The 14,821-nt window shown below is 49.4% G+C and overlaps 1 protein-coding gene across 10 annotated transcripts in view; it reads left to right on the top strand.

Annotated features, from left to right (window-relative positions):
• Positions 1-14,821, top strand: part of ATXN2 (ataxin 2) — a 381,295-nt gene that overhangs the window by 92,395 nt on the left and 274,079 nt on the right. The window lies entirely within an intron of this gene.

Below are 14,821 nucleotides of genomic sequence, written 5' to 3'. Positions count from 1 at the left end.
CCTGCATTGTGCTGTAACCACTACAGCCTGTTGTACTGTCATTTTTAAGTGGCATTTTAAAATAATTTAGTTTTTAATGTACTTTTCTGGCCTTTGTAGCCAGACTGTACAAGTTTGAGCAAAAGCATTGTAATTGGCTACTTTAATATTCTATGTAGAGATATGTATTTTGGTATAAAATTTAAAATGAAGGCTTAAAAGTGGACAATCCATTTGTAAATGAATAGCCTCCAAAGACTAAGTGATTTTAAACGGACTGACTTGTGTGTTTTCATGTCTCCGCACTACAACATCTTCCACATTCTTTTTTTATTTACTGTTTCAATTTTGTGCTGTAGACGTATTTATAGCCTAGGAAGGGTAACGCTGGCCATACAGTACCATAGGTTGTGTGGTGTGTTTTTTTTTTTTTAAATCGGATCAGACAAACTGATTGACCAATTAACCAATCATGAAGTTAACTCGGTGGTGCTGATTCAATTGTTTTCTGGGTGCCTAAATGTATTGGGCGTCCACCGGGGCTATTCGGTTGTTGTCCCTATTTGGGCGAGCATGCCCCGTATGCTTGCCCATTATGGCTAAACCATGGAGTTTATGCACATTTCAGCTCAAGAGGCTGTGTGCTGAAATGTGACTCCCCGGCTGTATGCGCGCTCGACCGGAGCAACAATTGAATTGCTCTCTTGGGTGCCATTTAGTGGCGGCCGAGGAGACAAACCATTGAATTGGCCCTAATAAGATGACCAATTTATCATCAGATATGCCTGATATTCATGTTCTTCTGAGGGAATTCAAATGCTCTGTGGACGGTGCTTAATTAATGAGCACCCGATGGAGCAGTTACAATTTTTCCAGATGCCCATTAATTTTCTCAAGTCCTAGAGGATGCTGGGATCCACATTAGTACCATGGGGTATGGACGGGTCCACCAGGAGCCACTGGCACTTTAAGAGTTTGAGAGTGTGGGCTGGCTCCTCCCTCTATGCCCCTCTCACCAGACTCGGTTTAGAAAATGTGCCCGGAGGAGCCGGTCACAGCTAGGGGAGCTCTCCAGAGTTTCCTTAGTAAAAGTAATTTTTTAGAGTTTGTTTTACAGGGAGGCTGCTAGCAACAGCCTCCCTGCAGTGAGGAACTTAGGGTTGGGGAGCACTGTCCGTCCTGCGGGGTCTGAGCCACTGTCTCCGCTGACTGGACACTGAGCTCCAGAGGGGATAGATTGTTCCCTGCCACAGGGGATCGCTCACCCCAGCAGCATGCCGCCACCCCCTTGCAGTGCTGAAGATTGTGGCGAGTGAGACACCGACCCCCCTAGCAAGCGGGGGGCCGGTGTGAAGATGGCGGCATCAGGGTAAGGAGCTCAGTATTAACTGCGCTCCGGGAGGCTCAGCGGTTTATTGTGCGGCGCTGTGAGGGGTCCCCTGATCTCAGCCAGCATCAATCCTCAGGCCAGTATAATCCTATGAAGAGCGGGAAGACAGCACCATTTTGGGGGCAGAGCTTCTCAGAGTGGACCCAGCAGCGTTCAGCGCCATTTTCCTGCCTGCACAGCGCTGTCCAGGAAAGAAGCAAGTCCCTCCACAACAATCTCCAGCTATCTCACGGTACCAAGGGGTTGTAGAAGGGGGGAGGAGGCTACAAAACAGCTGTGTAATCTATTAAGGTACACAGTCGGCGCTCATAAGGGGTCTCCCTTATATGTATAAAAGCGCTGTGTGTGGGTTGGCTCCAATCTGTCTCTCTCTTGCCATTCTTGGAGAGAATTTCTGTCTGTATCCCCTGTGTGTGTGTGTGTGGAGTGTTTGTGGTCACCAATAGCAATGTCCAGTGATTCTGTGTCATATGCTGCAGAGGATTTGTCCTCTCAAGATCCCATTCCATGTAATCAGGATTGCACTGATTTCTCTGTCCTCCATCTGGGGGACGCTGCGCCGTTACTTGTGGGTTAGAGGTGTGTGGTAGTGGAGTTTGGCACAGAACTATCAAAAGCTGACTCCTCCCCCCTCTAACCCCTCCCATCTCCTTCCTGCTCAGCCCTGTTCAGTTTTAGTTTTGTGCCTGTGGGGTACAGACACAGTTTTTATTTCTCTTTAGATTTTCTGTTTATTTTTTTTATTTTTTTCACAAATACCTAGTCCCTGTTTACAGGTGACAGGTATAACAGTGGAAGGGGTTAGTATCCCATTCCAGACTGCTGCATGGAGGCCACTATACCTTGGTCACTGGGGCCTTCAGAGAGAGAGAGAGAGAGAGAAGAAAGCAGCATCAGGTACTGGACAGCCACAATCTGTCATTGACAGTATTGGGCTGTCCCTATTTCCTATTGCTAATGGGGAATTTATTCTTATCTATACATCGTTCCCCCGCCGCTGAAACCCCCCCCGGAGCGCGCGACCATCCACAGACAGCCGGATGGCTGAACTGGGGTGGAATGTGATGTGGACGGACTGTCTTTAGGTCCGGGAGGGTGTTATTCACTCCCTGGACCGTTGCTGTGCTGCCGTGACAACCGCTGTGTAGCGGCGCACGGGAGCCGAACTTCCGGTTTTGACGGAGAGTGAGAGGAGTGACGTCAGGCGGGCAGAGCCGTCTTCCCGCTCAGCTCTGCCCGCGCGCGCGCTGCTGGTCACGGCGCCATCTTCTCTGCCTGCAGACAGGGGGACGCTGTGCTACGGAGGGGGATTACACTACACAAAAACCGCAAGTATAAAAGGGGGGGGGATCACACAAACTTGGGGGACAGGACATAGTACACCAGAGTACAGGATGACCAGTAAGCCAGAGAAACCTACAAAGGGAAAAACAACCTCAGTGGTTTATTTCTCATGTTCACAATGTGGCACAAAGCTGGCTAAGGGGAGTGCTGATGCAGGGACCCTCTGTACATCATGCTCGGGTGCACCAGCGGCAGATCAGCAGGCCAGATCCACAGATCAGTCAATGCCCCCTTGGGTCAAGGCCATGGTGGATGCAATTTCAGATTTGCGTCAGTCAAGGTCAGAAGCAGCTTTGGCCCAGACTCAGGTGGAACCGCTGTGGGCCCAGAATATGGGAAAGTGTCTCACTGATTTGACTCAGTCTGTAAATAAATTTGTAAATTCGGCCAGTAGTTCGGCGGCTTCTAAGCGAACGCAGCCGTTGCCCGCTATTGCGTTTCCGGGAGAGGAGTTGGATACTCTGACATCTCCATTGGAAGAAGGGGAGGTAGATCCTGAATGGGACGAAAATTCGGCTTGGGAAGATGAGGATTTATCTACTAGTTCAGGTGTTAGGCTACTAATCGAAGCCATTCGTCAGACCCTTAATATTCAGGATGAGGCAGTAGCCAAGACTTCTTCCCCTTTCTTCAAACGACAGAAGAGACAGGTTACTGCCTTCCCTTCTTACTCGCACTTTGCGGATATTTTAAAAGAACCCTGGCTAAAACCGGATTCGCGTTTCCAAGCTCCTAAAAAGTTAAAATTTCTATATCCTTTTACAGAGGAGGATACAAAATTTTGGGAAACTGCCCCAAAGGTAGACGCTCCTATTTCGCATTTAGCAAAAGCTACGGTTATTCCGTCAGTACAGTCTGTGACTTTAAAAGACTCTACCGATAGGAAGATAGAAGCATTACTAAAATCTATGTTTTCCTTATCAGGTGTCTCTCTCCGTCCAGTTCTGGCGAGTGCCTGGGTGCTTAAAGCCGTTGATGAGTGGCTTGCACAGGTTGTATCTGGGATGCAGTCAGACGATCCGTCTGAGGCCATTCAATTAGCAGAACAGATTTCTGAGGCCCTTACTTACGTGGGTGAAGCCTTATTGGATTCGGTGGCGCTACAGTCCCGTGTTTCTGCCTTAACAGTATCCGCAAGACGATCTCTTTGGCTTAGGGTTTGGAATGCTGATTCGGACTCAAAGCAGACCTTGACGGCAGTTCCTTTTGAAGGCGAGTTTCTCTTTGGATCAGAGTTAAAGAAGATCATTTCAGATACTACGGGAGGAAAGAGCCCTTTCCTTCCGTCTGCTCCTAACAAACCAAAACCTACAAGATTTCGGTCCTTTCGTACGTAGGGCAGAGGTAACTTCCAGTCCTTCCGACCCTTCTCCAGATTTCCACGGAGGGGATCATTCAGAGGTAGAGGAGCTCAGGCTACTCGCAGACCGGCCTGTAAGCCTGCCGACAAGCCTGAGGCATGACGCTTCGGGCCCTCTGGAGGGATCAATACAGGTTGGGGCTCGTTTACTTCACTTCAGGGAAGTGTGGCTCCTATCGAAACCAGATCGGTGGGTAATAGGGGTCATTTCCAGAGGATATATGTTGGATTTCGAAGAGACAGTCCCAACCCGACTATTTGTCACACCTCTCCCAGACGACCCCTCCAGACGTCAAGCTCTCCTTCAGGCAACAGCAACATTATTACAAAATGGAGTAATCCTTCCGGTCCCAGCTCCTCAGAGAGGTCGGGGCTTTTACTCGGGTCTTTTTCTCGTAGACAAGCCGGACGGTTCGTTTCGACCCATTCTAAATCTAAAAGCTCTCAATCCGTACCTTTCATCCCAAAAATTCAGGATGGAATCCATTCGCTCCATTATCGCAGCCATGGAGCCAGGGGAATATTTGGCTTCAATAGACATAAAGGACGCATACCTACATGTTCCAATTTGGATAGGACATCAATCCCTTCTGAGATTTGCAGTAGGTCCGTGGCATTTTCAGTTTCGGGCCCTTCCCTTTGGTTTCTCTACGGCTCCCCGGGTTTTTACGAAGGTCCTGGGTCATGTCGTCGCAGTTCTCCGTTGCAAAGGGGTCAACATCACCCCATACTTGGACGACCTGTTGATCAAGGCCCCGTCACCGGAGATTCTCACTCAGAACCTGCGTCTAACGATAGAGACTCTACAGTTGTTCGGGTGGATAATCAATTTTCCAAAGTCGTCTTTACTCCCGTCACAGAAAATGTTTTTTCTGGGTCTTCTATTCGACACCAACAGCCAGAAGGTGTTTCTTCCTACAGACAAGATTCAGGACTTACAAGCCAGAATCAGAACCCTGTTAAAATTGCTGGCAGTGTCAGTCCTCAGATGCATGCAGGTACTGGGCAAGATGGTGTCCTCATTCGAGGCAGTTCCATACGCCAGATTCCACGCCCGACCTCTTCAAGCTCAGATTCTCCACTGTTGGACTCGGACGGATTCACGTCTCGAACTGCAGTTGATACGCTTGTCGATAAGAACTCGTCAGTCGCTCTACTGGTGGCTTCACAGTCACAATCTGAGGAAGGGTGCGCCGTTCACGGTCTGGTCTTGGATGATGGTAACCACGGACGCAAGCCTCAGCGGTTGGGGAGCAGTGTTCCAGACTCATCATTTACAGGGGCGCTGGAGCAATCAAGAGTTAAAACTACAGATCAACATTCTGGAATTGAGAGCGATCCGGTATGCTCTCATTCGGATTCAGACCATGGTGCAGGGCCATCCAGTTCGGGTGCAATCCGACAATGCCACGGCAGTGGCTTACATCAACAAACAGGGAGGAACTCGCAGCTGGTCCGCAATGAGAGAGGTTGCTCAGATTCTCACGTGGGCGGAGCATTGGATTCCCGTGATTTCAGCAATTCACATTCCGGGAGTCGAAAACTGGGAAGCAGATTTTTTGAGTCGTCACACGATTCATCCGGGAGAATGGGAACTTCACCAGGAAGTGTTTCTTTCTCTAGTGGATCGCTGGGGAATGCCAGACATAGACCTGATGGCGTCACGCCTCAACAAAAAACTTCCTGCTTACGGATCAAGAACTCAGGATCCTCAAGCATTTCTGATCGATGCACTAACAGCTCCGTGGCAATTTCAGCTGGGTTACGTGTTCCCACCAATTCCATTGCTCCCACGTCTACTCCAACGCATTCGGCGATAAGGCCTTGCAGTAATTCTGGTGGCTCCGGATTGGCCGCGCCGACAGTGGTACACTCTTCTAAGCAGCATGGTCGTCGGAGATCCCTTTCGCCTCCCTCTGCGACCAGATCTTCTTCAAGGACCTTGTCGCCACCCAGATTTAAATCTGCTGGCTTTGACGGCTTGGTTCTTGAATCCAACATTTTGAAGGCAAAGGGTCTTTCTCGTGCGGTTGTTCAGACAATGATTCGGGCTAGAAAGCCGGTGACTTCTGGCATTTACCATAGAGTATGGCGTATTTACATTGCTTGGTGCGAGAAAAGGAACTTGACTCCGCATTTGTTTAGACTTCCTCGCCTGCTCTCCTTTCTCCAGGAGGGTCTTGACAAAGGTTTAAAACTTTCTTCCCTGAAGGGTCAGGTTTCGGCCTTGTCGGTTCTTTTTCAAAAGAAATTAGCAATCATCCCAGAGGTTCAAACATTCCTGCAGGGAGTACTTCGAATTCAACCACCTTTTGTTCCTCCGATTCCTCCCTGGGATTTAAACTTGGTACTTAAGGCTCTTCAAAATTCTCCATTTGAACCTCTAGAATCTGTGGAACTACGTTATCTAACACAAAAAGTTGTTTTTCTTTTGGCGATTGCCTCAGCTAGACGAGTGTCTGAGTTGGCGGCTCTTTCTTGCAGGCCGCCCTTGTTAGTGTTTCATGAAAATCGGGTAGTGCTGCGGACAAAGCCTTCATTTCTTCCAAAGGTTGTTTCAGCATTCCATTTAAATCAGGACATCGTTCTTCCAGCTTTTAATCCGTCATCTTCTCAGGGGGAGGATTCCCATTTGGCTCTCTTGGATGTTGTTCGGGCCTTACGTATTTATTTGTCTCGCACGGAGTCTTTCCGTCGTACGGATTCCTTGTTGGTATTGATTGATGCTCCCAAACGAGGTTGGCCTGCCTCTAAGAACACTGTGGCCCGTTGGGTAACTTCGGCCATCAGACAGGCTTACGTGTCCTCAAACGTTTCGGTTCCTGACTCAATTAGGGCTCATTCGACTAGAGCAGTTGGAGCGTCTTGGGCTGTTCGCGGTGGTGCATCTGTTGAGCAACTATGCAGGGCGGCGACCTGGTCGTCAGTCCATACGTTCACAAAGTTTTACCGGTTTCATACTTTTGGTTTGGAGACTGCCTCTGTTGGGCGTCGTATTTTACAGACGGCTATGCCGTCAACGTCTCCCTCCTCTCATTAGCTTGCTTTGGGAAGTCCCACAAGTAACGGCGCAGCGTCCCCCAGATGGAGGACAGAGAAATTGGGATTTTTGTTTACTTACCGTAAAATCTTTCTCTGAGTCCATCTGGGGGACGCTGCGATCCCTCCCATAGGTTGTCTGGTTTAATTGGTTCATTTTTTATTCTGGTCTATCTCCTTTGGCTTGGCTAAACGTTAACTGAACAGGGCTGAGCAGGAAGGAGATGGGAGGGGTTAGAGGGGGGAGGAGTCAGCTTTTGATAGTTCTGTGCCAAACTCCACTACCACACACCTCTAACCCACAAGTAACGGCGCAGCGTCCCCCAGATGGACTCCGAGAAAGAGATTTTACGGTAAGTAAACAAAAATCCCAATTTTGCACAGATTCCAGTAAGGGAGCCGGAATGGTTATCCGCTATCAAAAATATGGTTTCTCACATTTCAGAGGGTTGCACAAAATGAATCTGCTACCTAGGTGCTGCAGAATATGGCAGTCTGGCCCAGTTCTGGTACCTCGGGTTTCCCCGCTGTGTACTCACATAAGCGTCCTTGAGCACAAATTATGCAAGATGACACCGATACAGATTCTTACGGTGATAGGGTACGGGGGACAGCATCTCTTGCAAAAGGGGTGCAGTTGATGATAGGCTATTAGGGATGTGTTGAATATTAATGATACACCACCTGAGCAGGTTGAGGAGGCTTACTTCACTGAGAATAAGAAAGCCTCGCTAACCTTCCCTGCATCAAAATAATTAAATGCTTTTCTCTATCGTCCTAGTGGATGCTGGGGTTCCTGAAAGGACCATGGGGAATAGCGGCTCCGCAGGAGACAGGGCACAAAAAGTAAAGCTTTTTCCGATCAGGTGGTGTGCACTGGCTCCTCCCCCTATGACCCTCCTCCAGACTCCAGTTAGATTTTTGTGCCCGGCCGAGAAGGGTGCAATCTAGGTGGCTCTCCTAAAGAGCTGCTTAGAAAAAGTTTAGCTAGGTTTTTTATTTTACAGTGATTCCTGCTGGCAACAGGATCACTGCAGCGAGGGACTGAGGGGAGAAGGAGTCAACTCACCTGCGTGCAGGATGGATTGGCTTCTTGGCTACTGGACATCAAGCTCCAGAGGGACGATCACGGGTACAGCCTGGATGGTCACCGGAGCCACGCCGCCGGCCCCCTTGCAGATGCTGAAGACAGAAGAGGTCCAGAATCGGCGGCTGAAGACTCCTGCAGTCTTCAAAAGGTAGCGCACAGCACTGCAGCTGTGCGCCATTTTCCTCTCAGCACACTTCACACGGCAGTCACTGAGGGTGCAGGGCGCTGGGAGGGGGGCGCCCTGGGAGGCAAAATGATTACCTATAAAGGCTAAAAATACCTCACATATAGCCCTAGAGGCTATATGGAGATATTTAACCCCTGCCTAATTTTTCTAAATAGCGGGAGACGAGCCCGCCAGAAAAGGGGCGGGGCCTATCTCCTCAGCACACGGCGCCATTTCCTCTCACAGCTCCGCTGGTCAGGACGGCTCCCAAGTCTCTCCCCTGCACTGCACTACAGAAACAGGGTAAAACAGAGAGGGGGGGGCACATTTATGGCGAAAATTTGATATAACAAAGCAGCTATAAGGGAGCACTTATTATAAGGCTATCCCTGATATATATATAGCGCTTTTGGTGTGTGCTGGCAAACTCTCCCTCTGTCTCCCCAAAGGGCTAGTGGGTCCTGTCTTCGTTAGGAGCATTCCCTGTGTGTCTGCTGTGTGTCGGTACGTGTGTGTCGACATGTATGAGGACGATATTGGTGTGGAGGCGGAGCAATTGCCAAATATGAGGATGTCACCCCCTAGGGAGTCGACACCGGAATGGATGCCTTTATTTATGGAACTACGGGATAGTGTCAACACGCTAAAGCAGTCGTTTGACGACATGAGGCGGCCGGACAATCAATTAGTGCCTGTCCAGGCGACTCAAACACCGTCAGGGGCTGTGAAACGCCCTTTGCCTCAGTCGGTCGACACAGACCCAGACACAGGCGATGACTCCAGTGGTGACGGTGACGAATCAACCGTATTTTCCAGTAGGGCCACACGTTATATGATTTTGGCAATGAAGGAGGCGTTACATTTAGCTGATACTACAGGTACCACTAAACAGGGTATTATGTGGGGTATGAAAAAACTACCTATAGTTTTTCCTGAATCAGAAGAATTAAATGACGTGTGTAATGAAGCGTGGGTTGCCCCTGATAAAAAGCTGATAATTTCAAAGAAATTATTGGCATTATACCCTTTCCCACCAGAGGTTAGGGAGCGCTGGGAAACACCTCCTAGGGTGGACAAGGCGCTAACACGCTTATCTAAACAAGTGGCGTTACCCTCTCCTGAGACGGCCGCACTTAAAGATCCATCAGATAGGAGGATGGAAAATATCCAAAAAAGTATATACACACATGCAGGTGTTATACTACGACCAGCTGTAGCGACTGCCTGGATGGGCAGTGCTGGGGTAGTTTGGTCAGAGTCCCTGATTGAAAATATTGATACCCTGGACAGGGACAATATTTTACTGTCGTTAGAACAAATAAAGGATGCATTTCTTTATATGCGTGATGCACAGAGGGATATCTGCACACTGGCATCACGGGTAAGTGCTATGTCCATTTCGGCCAGAAGAGCTTTATGGACGCGACAGTGGACAGGCGATGCGGATTCAAAACGGCATATGGAAGTTTTGCCGTATAAAGGGGAGGAGTTATTTGGAGTCGGTCTATCAGATTTGGTGGCCACGGCTACAGCCGGGAAATCCACCTTTCTACCTCAAGTCACTCCCCCACAGAAAAAGGCACCGACTTTTCAACCGCAGCCCTTTCGTTCCTTTAAAAATAAGAGAGCAAAGGGCTATTCATATCTGCCACGAGGCAAAGGTCGAGGGAAGAGACAGCAACACGCAGCTCCTTCCCAGGAACAGAAGCCTTCCCCGGCTTCTACAAAAGCCTCAGCATGACGCTGGGGCTTCTCAAGCGGACTCGGGGAAGGTGGGCGGTCGTCTCAAAAATTACAGCGCGCAGTGGGCTCACTCGCAGGTAGATCCCTGGATCCTGCAGATAATATCTCAAGGGTACAGGTTGGAATTAGAGACGGATCCACCTCGCCGTTTCCTGAAGTCTGCTTTACCAACGTCCCCCTCCGAAAGGGAGACGGTTTTGGAAGCCATTCACAAGCTGTACTCTCAGCAGGTGATAGTCAAGGTACCTCTTCTACAACAAGGGAAGGGGTATTATTCCACTCTTTTTGTGGTACCGAAGCCGGATGGCTCGGTAAGGCCTATTCTAAATCTGAAGTCCTTGAACCTGTACATAAAGAAGTTCAAGTTCAAAATGGAGTCACTCAGAGCAGTGATAGCGAACCTGGAAGAGGGGGACTTTATGGTATCCTTGGACATCAAGGATGCGTATCTCCACGTTCCAATTTACCCCTCACACCAGGGGTACCTCAGGTTCGTTGTACAAAACTGTCACTATCAGTTTCAGACGCTGCCGTTCGGATTGTCCACGGCACCTCGGATCTTTACAAAGGTAATGGCCGAGATGATGATTCTTCTTCGAAGAAAAGGCGTATTAATTATCCCATACTTGGACGATCTCCTAATAAGGGCGAGGTCCAGAGAACAGCTAGAGATGGGATTAGCACTGTCTCAAGAAGTGCTAAAACAGCACGGGTGGATTCTGAATATTCCAAAATCCCAGTTAATGCCGACAACTCGTCTGCTGTTCCTAGGGATGATTCTGGACACGGTTCAGAAAAAGGTTTTTCTCCCGGAGGAAAAAGCCAAGGAGTTATCCGAGCTTGTCAGGAACCTCCTAAAACCAGGAAAAGTGTCTGTACATCAATGCACAAGAGTCCTGGGAAAAATGGTGGCTTCTTACGAAGCAATTCCATTCGGCAGATTCCACGCAAGAATTTTCCAAAGGGATCTGTTGGACAAATGGTCAGGGTCGCATCTTCAGATGCACCTACGGATAACCCTGTCTCCAAGGACAAGGGTGTCTCTTCTGTGTTGGTTGCAGAGTCCTCATCTATTGGAGGGCCGCAGATTCGGCATACAGGATTGGATCCTGGTGACCACGGACGCCAGCCTGAGAGGCTGGGGAGCAGTCACACAAGGAAGAAACTTCCAGGGAGTATGGACGAGCCTGGAAACGTCTCTTCACATAAACATTCTGGAACTAAGAGCAATATACAATGCTCTAAGCCAGGCAGAACCTCTGCTTCAGGGAAAACCGGTGTTGATCCAGTCGGACAACATCACGGCAGTCGCCCATGTGAACAGACAGGGCGGCACAAGAAGCAGGAGTGCAATGGCAGAAGCTGCAAGGATTCTTCGCTGGGCAGAGAATCATGTGATAGCGCTGTCAGCAGTGTTCATCCCGGGAGTGGACAACTGGGAAGCAGACTTCCTCAGCAGACACGATCTTCACCCGGGAGAGTGGGGACTTCATCCAGAAGTCTTCCACATGCTGGTAACCCGTTGGGAAAGACCAATGGTGGACATGATGGCGTCTCGCCTCAACAAAAAACTGGACAGGTATTGCGCCAGGTCAAGAGATCCGCAGGCAATAGCTGTGGACGCGCTGGTAACGCCTTGGGTGTACCAGTCGGTGTATGTGTTTCCTCCTCTACCTCTCATACCAAAAGTATTGAGAATTATACGGCAAAGAGGCGTAAGAACGATACTAGTGGTTCCGGATTGGCCAAGAAGGACTTGGTACCCGGAACTTCAAGAGATGATCACGGAAGATCCGTGGCCTCTACCTCTAAGGAGGGACTTGCTTCAGCAGGGTCCCTGTCTGTTTCAAGACTTGCTGCGTTTGACGGCATGGCGGTTGAACGCCGGATCCTAATGGAAAAAGGCATGCCGGAAGAAGTCATTCCTACTTTGATTAAAGCAAGGAAGGAAGTAACCGTGCAACATTATCACCGAATTTGGCGAAAATATGTTGCGTGGTGCGAAGATCGGAGTGCTCCGACGGAGGAATTTCAACTGGGTCGATTCCTACATTTCCTGCAATCAGGATTGTCTATGGGTCTCAAATTGGGATCTATTAAGGTTCAAATTTCGGCCCTGTCGATTTTCTTCCAAAAAGAATTGGCTTCAGTCCCTGAAGTCCAGACCTTTGTTAAGGGAGTGCTGCATATACAGCCTCCTGTGGTGCCTCCAGTGGCACCGTGGGATCTCAATGTAGTTTTGGATTTTCTAAAATCTCATTGGTTTGAACCACTAAATAAGGTGGATTTGAAATATCTCACTTGGAAAGTGACCATGCTTCTAGCCCTGGCTTCTGCCAGGAGAGTGTCAGAATTGGCAGCTTTATCTTACAAAAGCCCATATCTGATTTTCCATTCGGACAGGGCAGAACTGCGGACTCGTCCGCATTTTCTCCCAAAGGTGGTGTCAGCATTTCATCTGAACCAGCCTATTGTAGTGCCTGCGGCTACAAGTGACTTGGAGGACTCCAAGTTACTGGACGTTGTCAGAGCATTAAAAATATATATTGCAAGAACAGCTGGAGTCAGAAAATCTGACTCGTTGTTTATATTGTATGCACCTAACAAGATGGGTGCTCCTGCGTCTAAGCAGACGATTGCTCGTTGGATCTGTAGCACAATCCAACTGGCACATTCTGTGGCAGGCCTGCCACAGCCTAAATCTGTAAAGGCCCACTCCACAAGGAAGGTGGGCTCATCTTGGGCGGCTGCCCGAGGGGTCTCGGCATTACAACTTTGCCGAGCAGCTACGTGGTCAGGGGAGAACACGTTTGTAAAATTTTACAAATTTGATACTCTGGCTAAGGAGGACCTGGAGTTCTCTCATTCGGTGCTGCAGAGTCATCCGCACTCTCCCGCCCGTTTGGGAGCTTTGGTATAATCCCCATGGTCCTTTCAGGAACCCCAGCATCCACTAGGACGATAGAGAAAATAAGATTTTACTTACCGATAAATCTATTTCTCGGAGTCCGTAGTGGATGCTGGGCGCCCATCCCAAGTGCGGATTATCTGCATAAATTGTACATAGTTATTGTTAACTTATTCGGGTTATTGTTGTAGGAAGCCATCTTTCAGAGGCTCCGCTGTTATCATACTGTTAACTGGGTTTAGATCACAAGTTGTACGGTGTGATTGGTGTGGCTGGTATGAGTCTTACCCGGGATTCAAAATCCTCCCTTATTGTGTACGCTCGTCCGGGCACAGTACCTAACTGGAGTCTGGAGGAGGGTCATAGGGGGAGGAGCCAGTGCACACCACCTGATCGGAAAAAGCTTTACTTTTTGTGCCCTGTCTCCTGCGGAGCCGCTATTCCCCATGGTCCTTTCAGGAACCCCAGCATCCACTACGGACTCCGAGAAATAGATTTATCGGTAAGTAAAATCTTATTTTCTCTGACGTCCTAGTGGATGCTGGGAACTCCGTAAGGACCATGGGGAATAGACGGGCTCCGCAGGAGACTGGGCACTCTAAAAGAAAGATTAGGTACTATCTGGTGTGCACTGGCTCCTCCCTCTATGCCCCTCCTCCAGACCTCAGTTAGAATCTGTGCCCGGCCAGAGCTGGGTGCTCCTAGTGGGCTCTCCTGAGCTTGCTAGAAAAGAAAGTATTTGTTAGGTTTTTTATTTTCAGTGAGATCTGCTGGCAACAGACTCACTGCTACGTGGGACTGAGGGGAGAGAAGCAAACCTACCTGCTTGCAGCTAGCTTGTGCTTCTTAGGCTACTGGACACCATTAGCTCCAGAGGGTTCGAACACAGGGCCTGACCTCGATCGTCCGTTCCCGGAGCCGCGCCGCCGTCCCCCTTGCAGAGCCAGAAGACAGAAGAAGAAGCGATGAAATCGGCAGCAGAAGACTCCGGTCTTCATTAAGGTAGCGCACAGCACTGCAGCTGTGCGCCATTGCTCCCACAGCACACCACACACTCCGGTCACTGTAGGGTGCAGGGCACTGGGGGGGGGGGGGGCGCGCCCTGGGCAGCAATTATAATACCTTTTAGCATAAAATACACATAATACAGTCAGTTAACTGTATATGTGTAAAAACCCTCGCCATTAAGTTACAGAAAACGCGGGACAGAAGCCCGCCGCTGAGGGGGCGGGGCCTTCTTCCTCAGCATACCAGCGCCATTTTCCCTTCACAGCTCCGCTGGAAGCACGCTCCCCAGGCTCTCCCCTGCAGTATCCAGGTACAAGACGGGTTAAAAAGAGAGGGGGGGGCACATAAATTTAGGCGCAAATCGATACAGACAAGCAGCTATTGGGAAAATCACTTTTCTCTATCGTCCTAAGTGGATGCTGGGGTTCCTGAAAGGACCATGGGGAATAGCGGCTCCGCAGGAGACAGGGCACAAAAAAGTAAAGCTTTACTAGGTCAGGTGGTGTGCACTGGCTCCTCCCCCTATGACCCTCCTCCAGACTCCAGTTAGATTTTGTGCCCGAACGAGAAGGGTGCAATCTAGGTGGCTCTCCTAAAGAGCTGCTTAGAGAAAGTTTAGTTTAGGTTTTTTTCTTTACAGTGAGTCCTGCTGGCAACAGGATCACTGCAACGTGGGACTTAGGGGGAAAGTAGTAAACTCACCTGCATGCAGAGTGGATTTGCTGCTTGGCTACTGGACACCATTAGCTCCAGAGGGATCGAACACAGGCCCAGCCGTGGAGTCCGGTCCCGGA

This window comes from Pseudophryne corroboree, chromosome 1 (genome assembly GCF_028390025.1).
Source record: "Pseudophryne corroboree isolate aPseCor3 chromosome 1, aPseCor3.hap2, whole genome shotgun sequence".
Taxonomy (NCBI): Eukaryota; Metazoa; Chordata; class Amphibia; order Anura; family Myobatrachidae; genus Pseudophryne; species Pseudophryne corroboree.
The sequence above is the reverse complement of the archived record's forward strand: the minus strand, read 5'-3'. Positions and strand labels throughout refer to the sequence as shown.